Genomic DNA, 16,376 nt, shown 5'->3' with positions numbered 1-16,376 from the left:
AGAACTGTTCTGCTTTTTTATCACTTGTGTATTCACTGGAGCAGCACCTTTAATTCCTTAAAGAACTTTTCTTTTGCATTCACAACTTGGCTAATTGGTACAAATGCCAAGCTTTTGGCCTGTCTTGGCTTTCAACATGCCTACCTCATTAAGCTTAGTTATTTCTAGCCTTTTTTTTTTTCTTAATGTTTAATTTTGAGAAAGATATCGAGGGAGAGAGGGAGAAAGGGGTGGGGGAAAGAGAGAGAGAGAGAGAGAGAGAGAGAGAGAGAGAGAGAGAGAGAGAGAGAGACACAGAATCTGAAGCAGGCTCCAGGCTCTGAGCTGTCAGCACAGAGTCCGATGCAGGGCTCGAACCCACGAACTGGGAGATCATGACCTGAGCCAAAGTCGGACACTTAACCAACTGAGCTACCCAGGCGTCCCTCTAGATTTTGATTTAAAGTGAGAGACCTGTAAGTCTTCCTTTTACTTGAACACTTAGAAGCCATTGTAGGATTATTAATTGGCCTAATTTTGATAGTGTTGGGTCTCAGGGGATAGGGAGGCCTGAGGAGAGTAAGGGGGAGGGGGAAGTTAACCTTCAGAGCACACATTATTAAGGTCACTGTCTTATATGGGCATAGTTCATGGTGCCTGCCCCCCCACCCAGAAATTACAGTAGGAACATGAAAGATCACTGACTAGCATAAAAAATATAATAATGATTTTTTTTTTAAAGTCTGAAATACTGTGCAAATTTCCAAAATGTGACACAGATACATGAAGTGAGCAAATGCTGTTGGAAAAATGGTGCCGACTGCCTTGCGCAATGCAGGGTTACCACAGACATTCAATTTGTAAAATACACAATATCTGTGATGAACAATAAAATGAAGCACAATAAGACAAGGTACCTACTTCCGCATCATTCACGGATTTGATAATATTAACTTGCCAACAGAGTAGGTAAGACTACATCGCTGGAACTAGAGGTCAATCATGAGCTATGTTTTGTATAGTCGGTACCAAGAGTTAGACTAAGATGGAAAGAACTGGAAGATACTGAATGTGTAAGTGGGAACGGATCAGGAAATTGATTGGGTATATACCTATGCATTTGGCATTTCCAAGTACTTTGTTAGTTTGTCATGGAAAATTTAAAAGCAATAAAGAATCTAATTCATGCCTCCAAGTGTTAGAATAGGCAGCTGGATTTACCAGGATGCCTGGGGACCAACAAAGAGGGGGTGGGGGTGGGGTAGTTAAACCCCTTATCAGCCAGGGCAAACCAGATAGGCCTGAGACAAAGAAGCTTGGAGACCCTGACCAAATAAGGTAGAAAAAGCATGAAACCCTGCTCCAAAGAAATCCCCTCCCCAAATAATAAATATTCCACCACTTAGTTAACAACTGCCAATAATAGATAGAGACCCAAATGCTGGGCACAGCTCCCCCTGGAGCACTCCCTGTCTCAGATCTTGAGGGATGTTCTCTCTCTCTTTCATAAACTCTTTACTTGTACTGCTCAACTACTGTCTAGTCCATTCTTGAATTCTTTTCTTGCCAGGAGACTAAGATCCTCTAACCATGTTTCTGGCACAGGCTGGGTGGGGGATTTAGGGCCTACTGGACTTCCCATTCTGCCTGACAACACAAGAAACCAATCATTCTGAGCAGTTAGAACTAAAATGTGCAACACACATTGACAAAATTAAGGGCCAACTATGTGACAAGAATGATTTGTACATGACTTTCAAAAAGGGTAGAGAAATCCAAATCATAGAAAATGTAAGCAAAAAACAGAAGGGATGATTTGTCAGATGAAAAGTGAATTCAGCTAAGTTTGAAATTTGAGTAGTATTTATACAAATAAGAATTGGGAGGAAATAGTATAGAAAACTCAGAAAATTAGGAGGACAGAGAGAAAATAGAATAGACCCTGCTGGTTTAAATTGAGTTGGAATATTGAGAAGGGATAGACAATACATCTAAAAAGAGGACTTGGGACAGGTTTCAAGTCGCTGACGTCCTCCCAATTTCTCGTGCAAGGTGCCTAGCTGGAATGTACATAACATCCCGGGGAGTTGAAAGGCTGGAAGTCAGAAGATTGTCTCAGGGGCTACAACAGGAATTCGGTTAGGAAAGCACTGATGAAGGCCTGGTCCTTTAGTGGTACTAACTGCAGAGTCCCCCAAAAGACCATCAACATAAACTGCTGATACAGCTAAGTTTATTACTGACTGTTGCATAAGGGACCATTTCCTCCATAAGATTCTTAGTTACTTTTTAGAGGGGAGAAGAAATAGGCAGCATATTAATGAAGTTCTGGTTGGGGGCAGGCATCTAGAAAAGGGGGGAGGTCTATTAGTGGTCTGGGAAGCTGCTGACAAGGTTTGAGTATAGTTAATGACCTAATAGTGTGGAACTGATTAACAAAGCCAGTTGAGGGTTTTAAAGGGTTCTTTGGTTATCTTAGCTGAAAAATCTATTGGCCTGAGGGTTTCTCAAAGTCCTCCATTGTTTCAATAAATGGATTTGGGGTAGGTTTCCGAAACAAAGTTATCTGCAATCCTTTATCTACCTGGGTAAGTGTTTCCTGAAATCCTTATTATTATGTCTTTATTAGATATTAATACATGCGGTTGGATAGTATATTATGGTAGTGTTGACAGTAAACTACATACAGCAGATAGCTGTGGCTTTCAGGAGTGGCAATAGTTGAGTAAAGGAAAGGATTACCTAAGAAACAGTAAGATCTAGCCACCAATTATACATAGGGTACAATGAAAAGGACAAATTAGGACCATCTGGGGGTTGATATTTTTAAAACACTGACCAAATTTTGATATTAGAATTAAAGGTAAAAAAAAAAGTTTACAATAAGCATCGAGGACAGAAACTGTTGACATAAATCTTCCTAACTTTAGGTAATTATTAACCATTCAGAATTCAATGTACATTCACTCATATCATTACAAGGCATGACAGTCACTTCAAATCATTTTGGAAACAATGTAGGTATATATAATGAAATAAAAATAAATTAACTGTGATGCATTAAAATTTAGGTTAATAATATAGGTTATATGTTCATTGTAAGTGTTTGTAGCAAAATCTCTCTTTTTTGAAAGTCTGGTGACTTTTCCTATACTAATTCATAAGGGTCTGGTTTTGTATTAAATTATCTGTACATATGATTTTTACTTCCCTACATTGTGTATTCCTTGTGGGCATCAAAGAAAAACTGTACTGGACAGAAGTAAACAGGCAAGGAAGACCTTACTCAAGAGTAGTGTGCTAAGGGATTGAGATTGAATGCAACTCTGCTAAGACAAAGGCAGGCAGGTTTTTAAGCACTGGGAAAAGTGGAAAGGGTTCACTGGACAATGTCACGGAGGAAGTTGGTCGACATGAGCAAGCTATCTGTGTTTGGTAATTGTCCCTTATCTGTCTAAAGTTTAGGCAATCTGAGGGGAACACTAAGTTCCTCTTAGTGGCTGAAATATTTGTATTCATCATGCACTTACCTCCTTTGCAAAGACCAATGCCTTGTGCATAATTAAACATTTCCTAAAACTACAAAATATTAAAAATGAAAAGATCTTGCAGCATATCCAATCTGATCTCTCCACTTATATATTCATATATACATATTCATATATATATATATATATATATATGTTACAATTTGCTGTAAACTATTACATGTATATTACAAATGCTAGATATGACAATTTCTAAACAATGCCTCTGTGTTAAGAAAAGTCTGTTTTAGATATTTAAGAATATTTTTAAAAATCAGAACATAGGCTTTGATCCTACTGGATTTTCCTTAGATCTTGAAAGGCTTAGTAGTTGCTAAAAGTTTAAATCAGCTTGACAGATAAACATCTTCAAGGGTCTGGCTCATCTCACTGCTATTCCCAAGCTTGCTGCACTTTATAACACAAAAATTCGTTCTTCTTTCTTAAATTCTGTCTTCTTTCCGAAATGATATTTTCAGTTGGTTACATCTAAGACAAATCAATCTATCCCTTTTAAGAATGGAAACACTGCAACCAGTCTTTGAAAAAAGGAATATATAATTTCCCTGGTTTCTTTTCCCAACTGGCATTACCTCCTCCCATCAGTGAATTCTACCCATTCCAAGGTCTTGCCATAAATGTGCGTTGGGGGGTATAGTGGTGAACACAGCTGCCTTCCAAAGTCTTGCCACATGAACCTAACAACTGCATGTGGAAAATTATTTCCAAATCTATATAAGCCCTGCTTGACTATTTTATCAAGTATTTTTTAATGTGAAAAGGTAGGTCAATATTATTTTAAAGACCTATTTTTTTAAAGCCTTAAAGAAAAACTCCGCCCTTAAGATTTACATAAAAAATGAATCATGCAAAGGAACTCAAGTTTGCAATATTTGTAACACAAAGATTTCTGTCAAAAAAACAGTTGGAAATAACATGCTGTTTGCAATGTAATTGTTACTATTCACTATAGCAGAAAAGGCAAATGCAGAGAACTAAAAGGCTGACAGCCTAGTCATTTAAAACTACAGGTTGTCTCAGGAATGACAATGGTTTTGAAATTCAGCTCAACCCATGCCGAGAAGTTGTTCGCTCTAGATATTAGAGAATATTTAACACTTTAGTTGAAACTGTTTCCCTTTATTTTTTCCTCAGAACATTTCAACTAACCAAGGAAATCTTAGCCCTTTTTTAAAAAGGTAAATGAAATATTAAAATGGGCACTGGTCTTCTCTGCTGTTTCTGGAATCTGAATTTTTAATGAGGACACTTGTTTAAATGTGGATGATCAATAGAGCTGTAAAACCCACAAACAATTTGTTTCTTCTTCTAGGGAAAAAAGCATTAATATACTGAGTATAATTTTTAATAGACCCACATATTTGCTTAACTTTTTTTTTTTTTCTGCTTTTATTCTTAAAGCAATTTCAGTTCCGATTCTGAAGGCGGAACTGTCCTCATCAGGACGTCTCACCTGAGTGATTCTTGTGCTTCTGTGTGTCCTTCTGGGTACCCTGCTTGTCCCTGACAATGACTCTTTCCCTGACCAGCCTATAGTCAGGCTCTGCGGAGCCCCCTTCTCCACGAGGCCTTGACCTTTAACCCCCTCCCCCCAGCCTTGCTTGGCCTGCACAGTAACAAGAATATTAGTAAGTCATTTTAGGGAGACTCACTGATATCTGATCACCTTCCACATGTAACTGAATATGCCCCAGGTGATGTCTTTACTACGGCCTGCCTTCACAAGAATCCCATTAGGTCGGGTTGGCAAGAATCCCTCCAACCCTTGATCTCTCTCCTCTTAGTGATTTCCATTGACCCCCACCGACAGACCCCCTCACCATAAATCCCCACTTGAGCATATTTCTATATTGACATCTCCTTTCCCCAATTGTAATAGTTTCTTATTGAAATTTGTTTTTACCACTTTAACTATGGTTTGCCTGGTTTTCTGTAGCACCCCCAATGGTAGTCTTACCTTGAGTAAATTGAGCTTCTTTGGAGGCCCTCAGTTGTGTTGCAGCTGCCACAAGGGTCTTCTCAGACAAGAAGGTCCAAGTGGTTGGCCAGTTAGTCTTTAGCTCCTGTGTTTATGATTCTGCAGGCTTCTGACTGCACACAAGGAAAAGACTGAGGTGTAATAGTCCACTCTGTGGAACACTCCCCCTTCTGGGGCCCTTTTTCTTTCCAAGCCTTTGAGCTCACAGCTACTCAATGACCAGAGAGATTAAGCCTACTGACTCCTTCCCCTTGCCTCCCACCCCCACAATTTATATTAGCCCGAATTTAAAGGTATTTTAGACATCATCCAATCCATCCATCCAATCTACCACCACTTTACAAACGAGGCAACTGAAACTCAAGACTTTGTACTTGTACTCAGTGGCAGATTTAAGATTAGAAACTGACGCCTTTTAATTCAATTTAGGGTTCTTTCTACTACAATACATTGCCTCATAAAATTGACATTTTCTAATGGCTTATACTCTTTTTCGTTTTGTTGGTCTTTTATCCCTTGTCAATAGGCTGAATGGTCTTCAACGACATTTCTCATGAGAAAACGTATCCCTTTCTCAGTGACGCTGAAACAGGATCTATGATGTCAGACGTAAGTGAGTGAGTTCAATAGTGGTTCTCCTACTTCTATGTGATCGCTTACCCAATTTTACATGTGTTAAAGACAGATCGGAAATATCAATAGATAGTATTAATCACAAGTTATAAATGTGATATTGTAATATCCTGCATGAGTTGTTATACAAATGTTTGGATTAGTTGTTTGTATTTTAAATTTCAGACCTCATCAAAATACTTATAAAACAAAATTATAAAGAAAATCACCAGACTCTGAAGATAAAAGAGCCTGACTTATACAGTTTATGTTGGTTGATTGCTCCTAGGACAATCTCCTGCAAGTGTGATTGGATTTGCAAATGTCAGAGTTCAAAGTGAATACACCATGGCATTTACAATGTCTGTTATACAAAAAAGCTGAGCATACTAGCTATCAAGTCAAAGACGATGCAAGCTGGACTTTATTCTTGTTTTCTCTACATACACAGCAGTTTATATGGTACTGGATTTTGGTCCATTACTAACATGGGGTATTTTCAGATTTTGTAGTGACATTGTATTATATGATGAAACTCTTGTTACATTCTTTTTTCTTTTTTCCAAGAAAAACTCATCTTTAAATAATATTCAAAATGATTAGCATTGTTTTACAGATTATAAATGTCTACTACTCTGAGGAACATATTTAAAAAGTAAAGTTTCTCTTATTGCAAGCACTGTTATTTCTTCTTTCTTTCTTGCTTTTCTTTTCTTTTTTTGGTATACATCTTGCCTTCAGCTAGTAATCCTCTTTTGAAATACCATGGAAACAAGCAAATATGCCTCATTAAACTTTCCTTGCAGGAGAAAAATTGAAAGAATTTTTAAATTGTAGAGTAGATAAAAATAAAACACATTTATTTTAAGGGTGATTAGATCGTCCTTTTAAATTCTTTAAAGAAAGGTACCAGAGTTGGCAGGGAAAAAAACAGACCATGTGTTTTCAAATTTGTGAAATTGTGACAATTTTAAAGAATGGACGATTTATTCTTTTGCTTGAATAAATACAGAAAATAATCACTCTCAATTATATTTCATACTTAGTACTAAGTGACATTTCAGATATATTGTGAAAGTAAAGTAGCGATTTCTGATAATGCACACATATAATTATGAGTGACATTAAAGAACTTCTCTATTAACAAGCTGTATTTGCACAATGCCTTTTGTTAAGAAAAACTGCCTTATTTACTCTTGTTCTACAGTATTCTATGAGTTAGGCAATGGGTATATTTCTTTGAAAGATGAGACCAGAAACAGCTGGGTGGTGAGTTTTTTCATAAAGTGAGTGAAACTCTCAGGGAGGTAGGGGCTATCAAATTCTTGAGTCTTTCAGTGGTCGAATAATAAAAGAAAACTCTTTTGCCTAAAGGACATTAGCTGTCCCTTACAGTTGAAACTAAAATTGACAAGTTCATTTCATATTAAGGGTTGACCCTTTCACACAGCTTGGAACTTGGGAATGAAAGAAAATATTAGCTTTTAGTAGTCTTAATTTATTCCCCCCACTATCAGAATAAGCCTAATGAATGGATCTGAGGTTGCAGGAATATCACCATTGCTCAGAATCTCCCTCTCGTTTTTCTGCCAACTTGTATTGTATACTCTTAACTAAGGCAGTGACTATTAGGGACCTGTCTTGAATTAAACATCTAATCCTTGAAAAAGTGAATGATGTTTTTAATGGCACACTGTGAAGTGAAAGGAATTATTGATTTTTGTTGAGTTAGTATTTTGTACATTGAAATCCACTTTAACAACACGAATCAATATATCTCTTTCATCTCACTGTTGTGGATTTTTTTTTTTTCTCAACCATGGATGTAAATTCATTTAGCAACATGTTAATTTCCTATCTGTCTGGACTGAAAGGTTTCTATCTTAGTGATGTATTAATTGAGGCACCCAAAAGGTATACAGAAACCTCTGACAGATTAAGCAAACCCAAGTGTGTTAAGCTATTACAGGACAGGCCCAAAACGCGATCTGTGTGCAGCAATCCAACCTCTACAGCTAGACAAGGTGGTTATGCTTCAGCAACTGGTGGCTATTTCCTGGTAGTTATAAATGTGATTTTTGTCCTGTTTCTTATAAAAAGGGCATGGGGGTGTAGGGAGTAACCAGTCCTTTTGCTTGGTTATGAAATTCCTGTAGGGACTAAGGGCAGGCTGCCCCAAGATGAACCATTTTGGCATCAAGATCATTTTGAGTTAAAAAGCAATCAAAACCCAACAGATTCAGGAAAAGCTCCTCCCCAACAACTGCCTAAAAAGAATTTAGGTAGAGGACCTGCTCCAGGAAGAATTATCACCTTAGATTTGCCACATTATGATAGGAACCAGGTGGGCTGGATAGAGAGGAGCCCAAAAAGGCCACTTTGATCAAAGTCCTCTCTTTGTCCCATGGTTTCTTGAGTGGCCCAGTAAACATTTGTTCACTAAAACATTAACTCTTTTTCATTTTGCTGTGATTTGCATTTCTTCTCTTTGAAGTCCCAGGCCCCTACTCCCTTCTCCTTAGCTCAGAATGACGTATATACCTCATTTTCCCTGTCAAATTTCCATGTCTGTGTGGATTCCCTGTGTGTATGCTATTAAATTTGACTTTCTCCTCTTCATCTGTCTCATGTCAATTTGATTCTTAGTCCAGCGAGAAGGACCTAGAAGGAGACAGGAAATTCTTGCTCCCCAACATTCCTTATTAAATGACAATACGATACTATGAATAATTATATTAGATATAGTGCATGTGTTATTATGCATGAATACTTTTCTCCACTGATGATCAAATTTACATTGCTTTCCTTTCTTCATAAATTCAGAAATAGATTTCACTTCTTTTCAAGTATAGATGATATGAGGAAAAAAAAGTTCTGATTCTGCTTGTCATTTATTTTAAACTTGCAGGACATTTTCATCCTCAATTTTACAATCTAATGCCCAAGGGAGAACATCTATATTTTTAAAATTGTTGTGCTTGACACTGAAGTTTTACCTTATAAATTTACTTACTTTCTTTTGTTCTGACATTTGTAAATGTAACAAGAGGCAGAGACATTAGAGCCTACCAGGATTTCCAGAAGAGGGGAAAAAACATCTTTATACCTATGTGCAAGGAAATGTGCCTTTATGTGGACTTCAAGTGGGAAGTTAGATGGTAAATAACATCCTATACTAATTTCAACATGGCATCATTTGAATAATTAACATAAGTTTTACAGAGTTGTTCAGATTCTTTCATTGGTATTTTACTTTCTACAATTTATTCACTGAAACACACTCCCATGCACATGCTGCACGGAGAGTTCAATTCATTTGTATTATATTTACTGACTTTAACAACAAAAAAATAAATCTGTTTACTCCATTTTGATTCTGAATCTCAAACATTACAACAAATTCAATGGGAAAAGAAGTGTGAGGAACTAAGAAAGTTCAGAGAGAGATGGTGAGAATCAGGAAAGGTTTTATGAAGAAAGTGGTGCCCTAGCTAAGTATGGAAGCAACTAGCCAGGCAAATAGGAAGAGAAACTCACGGAGAACAGAGTGATTCACTTAGTGGAGGGAAACGGATACAAGGCAAGAAGGCATAAAGAAGCATAAGCTGGCAGAGGACGCTGGTTGGGGACTGGTTTCATATGATCCGACAGGACTCACAGGGAAGACCAGGGAAGCAATAGCAAGGACCTTGGATTCAGAGTATGGCTTCTTCCTATAAGTCTCATTCACCACATTTCTATCTGCCAAACACTCATATTTTAGCAACTGGCTATAGGGTCCTATCTTCTGCAGTTCTCTAAAGTCCCTCCTCTGAGATCCTGCCTTTTTTTGTTCAGACTGCCAGCATAACATGGTAGAAAAAGAAAGTCATCCGGAATATATCGAATCTGAGCTGTTTTGGATTAAATTCTTTGCCATTGAGATCTTCTCATGTCTGTATGTATGGAACTATTTCACTCTTTAACACTGCTTCATAGCATTCCATAGCATGGATTCATTTCCACAAAACTTCATTTATTGTCCATTTTTTTGCAGATGTTTATTTGTGACGTGATGCTTTTTCTTGTTCTTGAATTTCCTTAGTAATCAGGATAAAAATTCTTTTTGACATTTTTGTTATGTCTTCTGTTCTTTGCCTTCATATGTATACTTTATTCTCTACTGTGTATTTACATATTTATTAGTTTGTATGCCTTTTATATAAATTAACCAACATAAATTTATTAAATTTATATACCCACACTATTTTACCTCTGTTTTATATGATGTAAATATTTTTCCCCAGATGGTCCCTTATATTTTCACTTTATTGATGGCATATTTTGTTACAACAGGTATTTATATTTTGGTACCATCAAATGTATCTGATGATTAAGAATGAAAAAGTTATCAGTCTTCTCCTTATGGATCCATGTTGTGGATATCCCATATTTTCTTCGTAATAATTTCATGGTTTTATTTTTCTTACTTGTTTTGGTTTCCTTATTTTTCTATTTAGAACTAACTGGAATTTATTTTTGTCTTTGTAAAAAAAAAAAAAAAAACAACAAAACCTCATAAAATTAGATTTTATCTCCCATCAATTGACCAATTGTTCTAACAGCCTTACTGACTAGGCTTTCTTCTTAGTAATTTGTAATGCCATCATTTTCATATTCCAAATTTCCACATATATTGTATCTAATTGTGGACTACCTGCTTTGGTCCAGGGATATATTTGTATAGTTATGCATAGATATTATACATATTTAGTACATCTAGTTTTATGATACATTTTCATATCTGATAGAGCAAGCATTCCCTTACTGTTTTTTGTTTTTCTTTTCAAAATCTTCTTGGCTGGTCTTCACATTTTAGTATCCCATACAAATTTTTGAGTTAGCTTTTCGAGTACTTGAAAAATTCCTTTTTAGATTTTTGAATTGAATTGTACAGTATTCTTAGGTTAATTTGAAAAGATTAAAATATTTCAAATATCAAGTCTACCAATCCATGAGCATTCTCTCCTTCCACATATTCAGATGTGGTTTCACGCCCTCTAGTCACATTATGTGCTGTTTTTTACAAAGGTCGTGCGCATTTTTTGATATGCGTATCCTTATGTATTTTTATAACTTTGTTACTGTTATGAATGATATGCTTTTTATGATTATATTTCTTATTGATTTACTGAAATATTGACAGCTATTTGGTTATTTTATATTGATCTTGTATATAGCCATGAAATTCTCCTTGCAAGTAGTTTGTAGACTAGAAAATCTATACATATACAATCATAGAAATGCCAGTTATATCTGTAAAATTGCCATTTAAAGTCTCATTCTCAGGGTTCCTGAGTGGCTCAGTTTGTCGAACATCCAACTCTTGATTTTGGCCCATGTCACGATCCCAGGATCATGGGACTGAGCCCCATGTCAGGCTCTGTGCTGAGCATGAGGGCTGCTTAAGACCCTCTCTCTTTCTATATGTCTCTTCCCCACCCCTCTCCCCCTAAAAACCCATTTTCATGATCTTTAACTTTTGTAAATAAGTATAATACATAGTAACAATGATGAAAATAAACATCCTTTTCTTGTTCCTGACTATAAAGTGAAAGTTATGGTTTCCTTGTTTAGAATGCTATTTTCATACATTTCTGGTATGGCCGTTTTGCTGTTGACTACTAACACTTCTCATTCTGTGGCACAGTTGAGAAAAAATGTTTGTGACCTGTAATCATTCTTCCCTAAATGAATGGGTGCTTCCTGGATGCTGGAATAAAAAATCTAGTCTCAGAATCCAAGGCTGATGTCTCCCATGGCTACTATAGAAGGTTCAGGATGGTCTATAGGTATATTAAAAGAAGAAACTTTGTCTGACTGTTTTCAGCATCTGATACCTCAGATATCTCCCTCTCCATGACCTTACAAGCCTCCGTAAAAGAGAGAAGGATTAATGGCTTAAAAGACAGTGAATGGCCAGCACATTTTTAAACACTGTAACAGAATCTATGCTTAATTGGTTTTATTACGTCTTGTAAAAACCAAACCAAACCAAAACAGGAAGACTCTGTAATTGAAGAAAGGATTGTTGAAGCATTTTTACTTCCAAATTCAACTTAGATATACATTTATACAGCTCGCTAACTGTGACATGATTGTACATTCCAATCTATTCGTACTATTCAAGCTATCATTTAAGTTTTAATCATTTTCTCTGCAAACATGTTATCAGATATTCCCAAGTTGGATTAGTATTTGATAAATGACAAGAAAAATACTTGTGTATTTACATCTAGGGTTAGAATGAAAGAGGGAATGACTGTGGAGCATTCCAACACGTGGAGAAATTCAGCTCTACAAGAAGCTCTTTCTTTAGTTCCTATGACAGTAGAGAGAAAGCCTGAAAGAATCTAGTGCCAGAAGACTGACAAAACTACAAGAGCAAAGGAAGGGCTTGTGTAAGAAAAAAGAAAAAAAAATCCAGAATTTCATTTACTGGCTCAAGTTTGTTGGGGAATAAAATATCCATTTTTGTGACACATGGCTCAATAAAGACCTGGGCTGAAGAGAAGTGGGAGCATGCATTTTAGTTCATGGGCACCAGGAATTTAAGTATGTAACCACCTTGGGTCGGGGAGCAGCAATCTGTCAAGAGAACATGCTCTGAGTCAAGTTGCTTAATAATTTTTTTTCAGGACCAACTGGTAAGTTAATAATATTTTAGATGGAATTTGACTCCAGAATTCTCCCAGAGAAATGAACTGCTTGACTGGAAACAAAAGACAAGTACCTGGTTTCTTAACTTCAAGAAACCATAAATATTGTGTTTGTTAGTCCAAGCATAGGTCTGACTACTAAGCAAATAACTCAGAAAAGGGATTTATTTATTTAGTTAGTTAGTCAGTAAGTCAGTCAGTCAGTCCTTGGACCTATGGAGAATCAACAGGACAAAGTACTCTAGTGGAAAGGGCATGGGGTTTTTAATCTCATTCCCATATAAGTTGATATAATGACTCGGTATTTCGCAATTCCCTTTCCTCCTGTGTCCCTTAGTTTTCTTAACTACAAAATGAATTCATGGACATGATATAAAACACACAAGAATTCTGTAGTGCAAGCCAGGCATCAAAAATACCAAATGCTCCATCTATATATAAACTAGTTGGTGTTGGTGACAGAGGGATGAAGGATCTACCTGCTGGCTTCCTGGTCTTCCTCCAACTTTGAGACATTTCTCAATAAAATACAGGTCCCTGTGGTTCTCTCTCACCTTCTGAGATTCTGAGTTATGTGTCCTGTTGAGCGTTGTCCCTTGTCTCTAGTGTCCTCTTAAATGGGTGTGCTCTATAAGTAGCAGTTCAGTACCAAGCTTTCACTGACGATCCCCTGTTAAACTAGGTGGTCCTAGGATTATTCTTCCCACAAGCACTGCAAGCCAGGCTGCTTCAAGTTTTGTGATGCTAGATACTGGCTGGAAATTTCAGTGGAGACTTGAAATGTAGCCCATTTTTAGATTCCTATGGGGAAAGCAAAACGAAAATTATTCAAGTTAACATTGAACCGGAAATATTTCCGACCCCTCACTAACCTCTGAAGGAATCCCTGCCTTTAGTACTAAAAGAGAGACGTAGTTGTCTAAATTTAAAGCTAGACTATATACTGCCTGAGGGAAGGTAACATATGTACCTTGTCGGTTTAAAAATGATTTGTTTCAAAAATCATTTCACTGAGGTGTAAATGACACACAAAAGTTGTACATATTTAATTCAGGCATCTTAATGAGTTTGGAGATAAGTATATATCCATGAAACTATCACCAATAATCTATGCCATAAAATAGCCATCAAACTCCGAAAGTTTCCTCCCACCTTCTCCTCCTCCTTCTTTTTCTTCTTTTTCTTGCTATTATTTGTTATTTTGTGATAGGAATACATAATATCTACCTTCTTAGCAAATTTTAAAGAATATAATGCAGTAACTATAGGAACTATGCTGGCTGGTAAATCTCCAGGACTTATTCATCCTGCCTAACTAAAACTTTGTTCCCTTTGTCTAATACATCGTAATTTCTCCTTCCTCCCATCTCCTGGCAACAACCATTGTACTCTCTATTTTTATGAATTTGACTATTTTATATTTCTCACATAATTGGTATCGTATGGTATTTGTCTATCTGTGTCTGGCTTATTTCACGTAGCATAATGTCCTCCAGGTTCATCTACGTTGTTGCAAATGCAGGACAAAATAGAGTTTAAGTCAAAACTATCTTAAGAGACAAAGAAGGTCATTATATAATAACAAAGGGGTCAATTTACCAGGATGATATCACAATTATAAGCATATTTGCACCCAACATATCAGAGCGCTTGAGTATGTAAAGCAAACACTGACAAATCTGAAGGGAGAAATAGCCACACAATAAAAGGAGGAGACTTCACTATCCCATTTTCAATAATGGATAGATTATTCAGGCAGAAAATCAATGAAGAAACAGCAGACCTTAGCAATATAGACCAAATGAACTTAACACATATCTACATTACATCCCATCTAATGGCAGCAGAATACACATTTTCTCTAGTGCATATGGGAAGTTCTTCAGGATAGAATCCATGCTGTATCACAAAACAAGTTTTAATAAATTGAAGAAGACAAATGATTCCAAGTATCTTTTCCAACCATGACAAAATAAAACTAGAAAAAAAAGCATAAAAAGGACAATGGGAGATTAAACAACACACTATTGAACAACCATGGGATCAAAGAAGAAAATTGAGAGAGAAATTAGAAAATATTTTGAGACAAACAGAAACAAAATGCAACATACTAAAACTTATGAAGTACAGGAAAAATAGTATGAGTAGAGAAGTTCCTAGTGATAAATGCTTACTTTAAAAAACAAAGATCTCCAATACCTCAAGAAACTAGAAGAGGATGAACAAACTAAGCCCAAAGTTAGTGAACAGGAGAAAACAGTAAAGATTAGAGCAGAAATTTAAAAAAAAATTGAAAAACAACAGAAAAATCTATGACACTAAGAGTTTTTTTTTCCATATAAACAAAAGTTGACAAACCCTTACCTAGAATAACCAAGCAAAAAAGAGAAAAGACTCAAAGAAATAAAATCAGAAATAGAGGAGAAATTTCAAAGGATGCCACAGAAATAAAAAAAAAAAAACAATTATAAAGGATGATTTTGATTAATTATATGCCAAAATGGGACAATCTGGAAGAAATGAATAAATTCTTAAAAATATACAGTGTACTAAGACTGAAACAAGAATAGAAAGCATGAACAGATCGATAAGAGACATTGAAGCAGTAATCAAAAGTCTCCCCCTAAAGTAAAGCTCAAGACCAGATGGCTTCACAGGTGATTTCTACCAAATATTTAAAGAATTAATATCAATTTTCCTAATCTTTTCCAAAAAATAGAGTATGAAGGAGAGTACTTCCAAACTCACTTTGGTACCAAAGGGAGACAAAACACCATAAGAAAAGAAAACTATCTCTTCCCAGTTCTTTAATCTAATCCCATTAGCTAATTTGCTCTGTTTTTGATGGGCCCACCGTTTCTGAAGGCCATAGTGTAGGTCGCCTATAATGCAATCTCATTATTCTCTCTAATTACCAGAAACTATGGTATGCAGTGTGTAAACGGTGTTTTAAATGACTGAAGGTGATGTCTATTCTCCTTTCCATCTCCAACACAGATGATTGGACCAGGAATAATAGATAGGTGTCCAAAAGTATAAAATGCAGAGCCCTGGGGAGCCTGATTTGGAAAGTTGGTTCATGCTAATCAGATCCTCTCCTTCAGGAATGGAAACTCAGAGAGAACACACTTATGAGCTGTGGAATGTCTGGCTCCACTCGGTCACTGGTATGTGTAGTAACAGAAAGTCTGTCATTAAAGAGAGGTTATATGGAAAAGAAGGGAGATTTTTAGAAGGTAGGAGGAGATAATTTTTTTACATTGGGAAAAAGCCACAAAAATGTTTCCTGCTTGTGAAGAGTTCATAGAAAGATCTGGAAGAAAAAAATATAACTTAAAAATTGTACAGCAAGAATGAAGCTGGAACCTTACCTAATATCCAAAACAAAACAAAACAAAACAAAACAAAACAAACACTAAAAATCAAAGACTAAATGTAAAACTTAGAACTCTTAAAAAAAAAAAAAACATAGAGGAAAATTTCATAGCATTGGATTTGACAATGATATCATATATATGGCACCAAAGTGTAGGCAACAACAACAAAAATAGACAAAGTAGA

At 36.2% G+C, this 16,376-nt stretch overlaps 1 long non-coding RNA gene across 1 annotated transcript in view; it reads right to left on the bottom strand.

Annotated features, from left to right (window-relative positions):
• Nucleotides 1–5,490: 5,490 nt before the first annotated feature.
• LOC122225494 overlaps nt 5,491–16,376 on the bottom strand; it is a 309,817-nt gene continuing 298,931 nt past the window's right edge. Inside the window, exons 2-3 of the long non-coding RNA XR_006205208.1 lie at nt 13,370–13,616; nt 5,491–5,618 (exon numbers count right to left, since the gene is read on the bottom strand). This is a non-coding gene — a long non-coding RNA (uncharacterized LOC122225494). The remainder of the gene's footprint in view (nt 5,619–13,369; nt 13,617–16,376) is intronic.

The sequence above is a fragment of the Panthera leo genome, chromosome B4, assembly GCF_018350215.1.
Source record: "Panthera leo isolate Ple1 chromosome B4, P.leo_Ple1_pat1.1, whole genome shotgun sequence".
In the NCBI taxonomy this organism is placed as follows: domain Eukaryota; kingdom Metazoa; phylum Chordata; class Mammalia; order Carnivora; family Felidae; genus Panthera; species Panthera leo.
The sequence above is the reverse complement of the archived record's forward strand: the minus strand, read 5'-3'. Positions and strand labels throughout refer to the sequence as shown.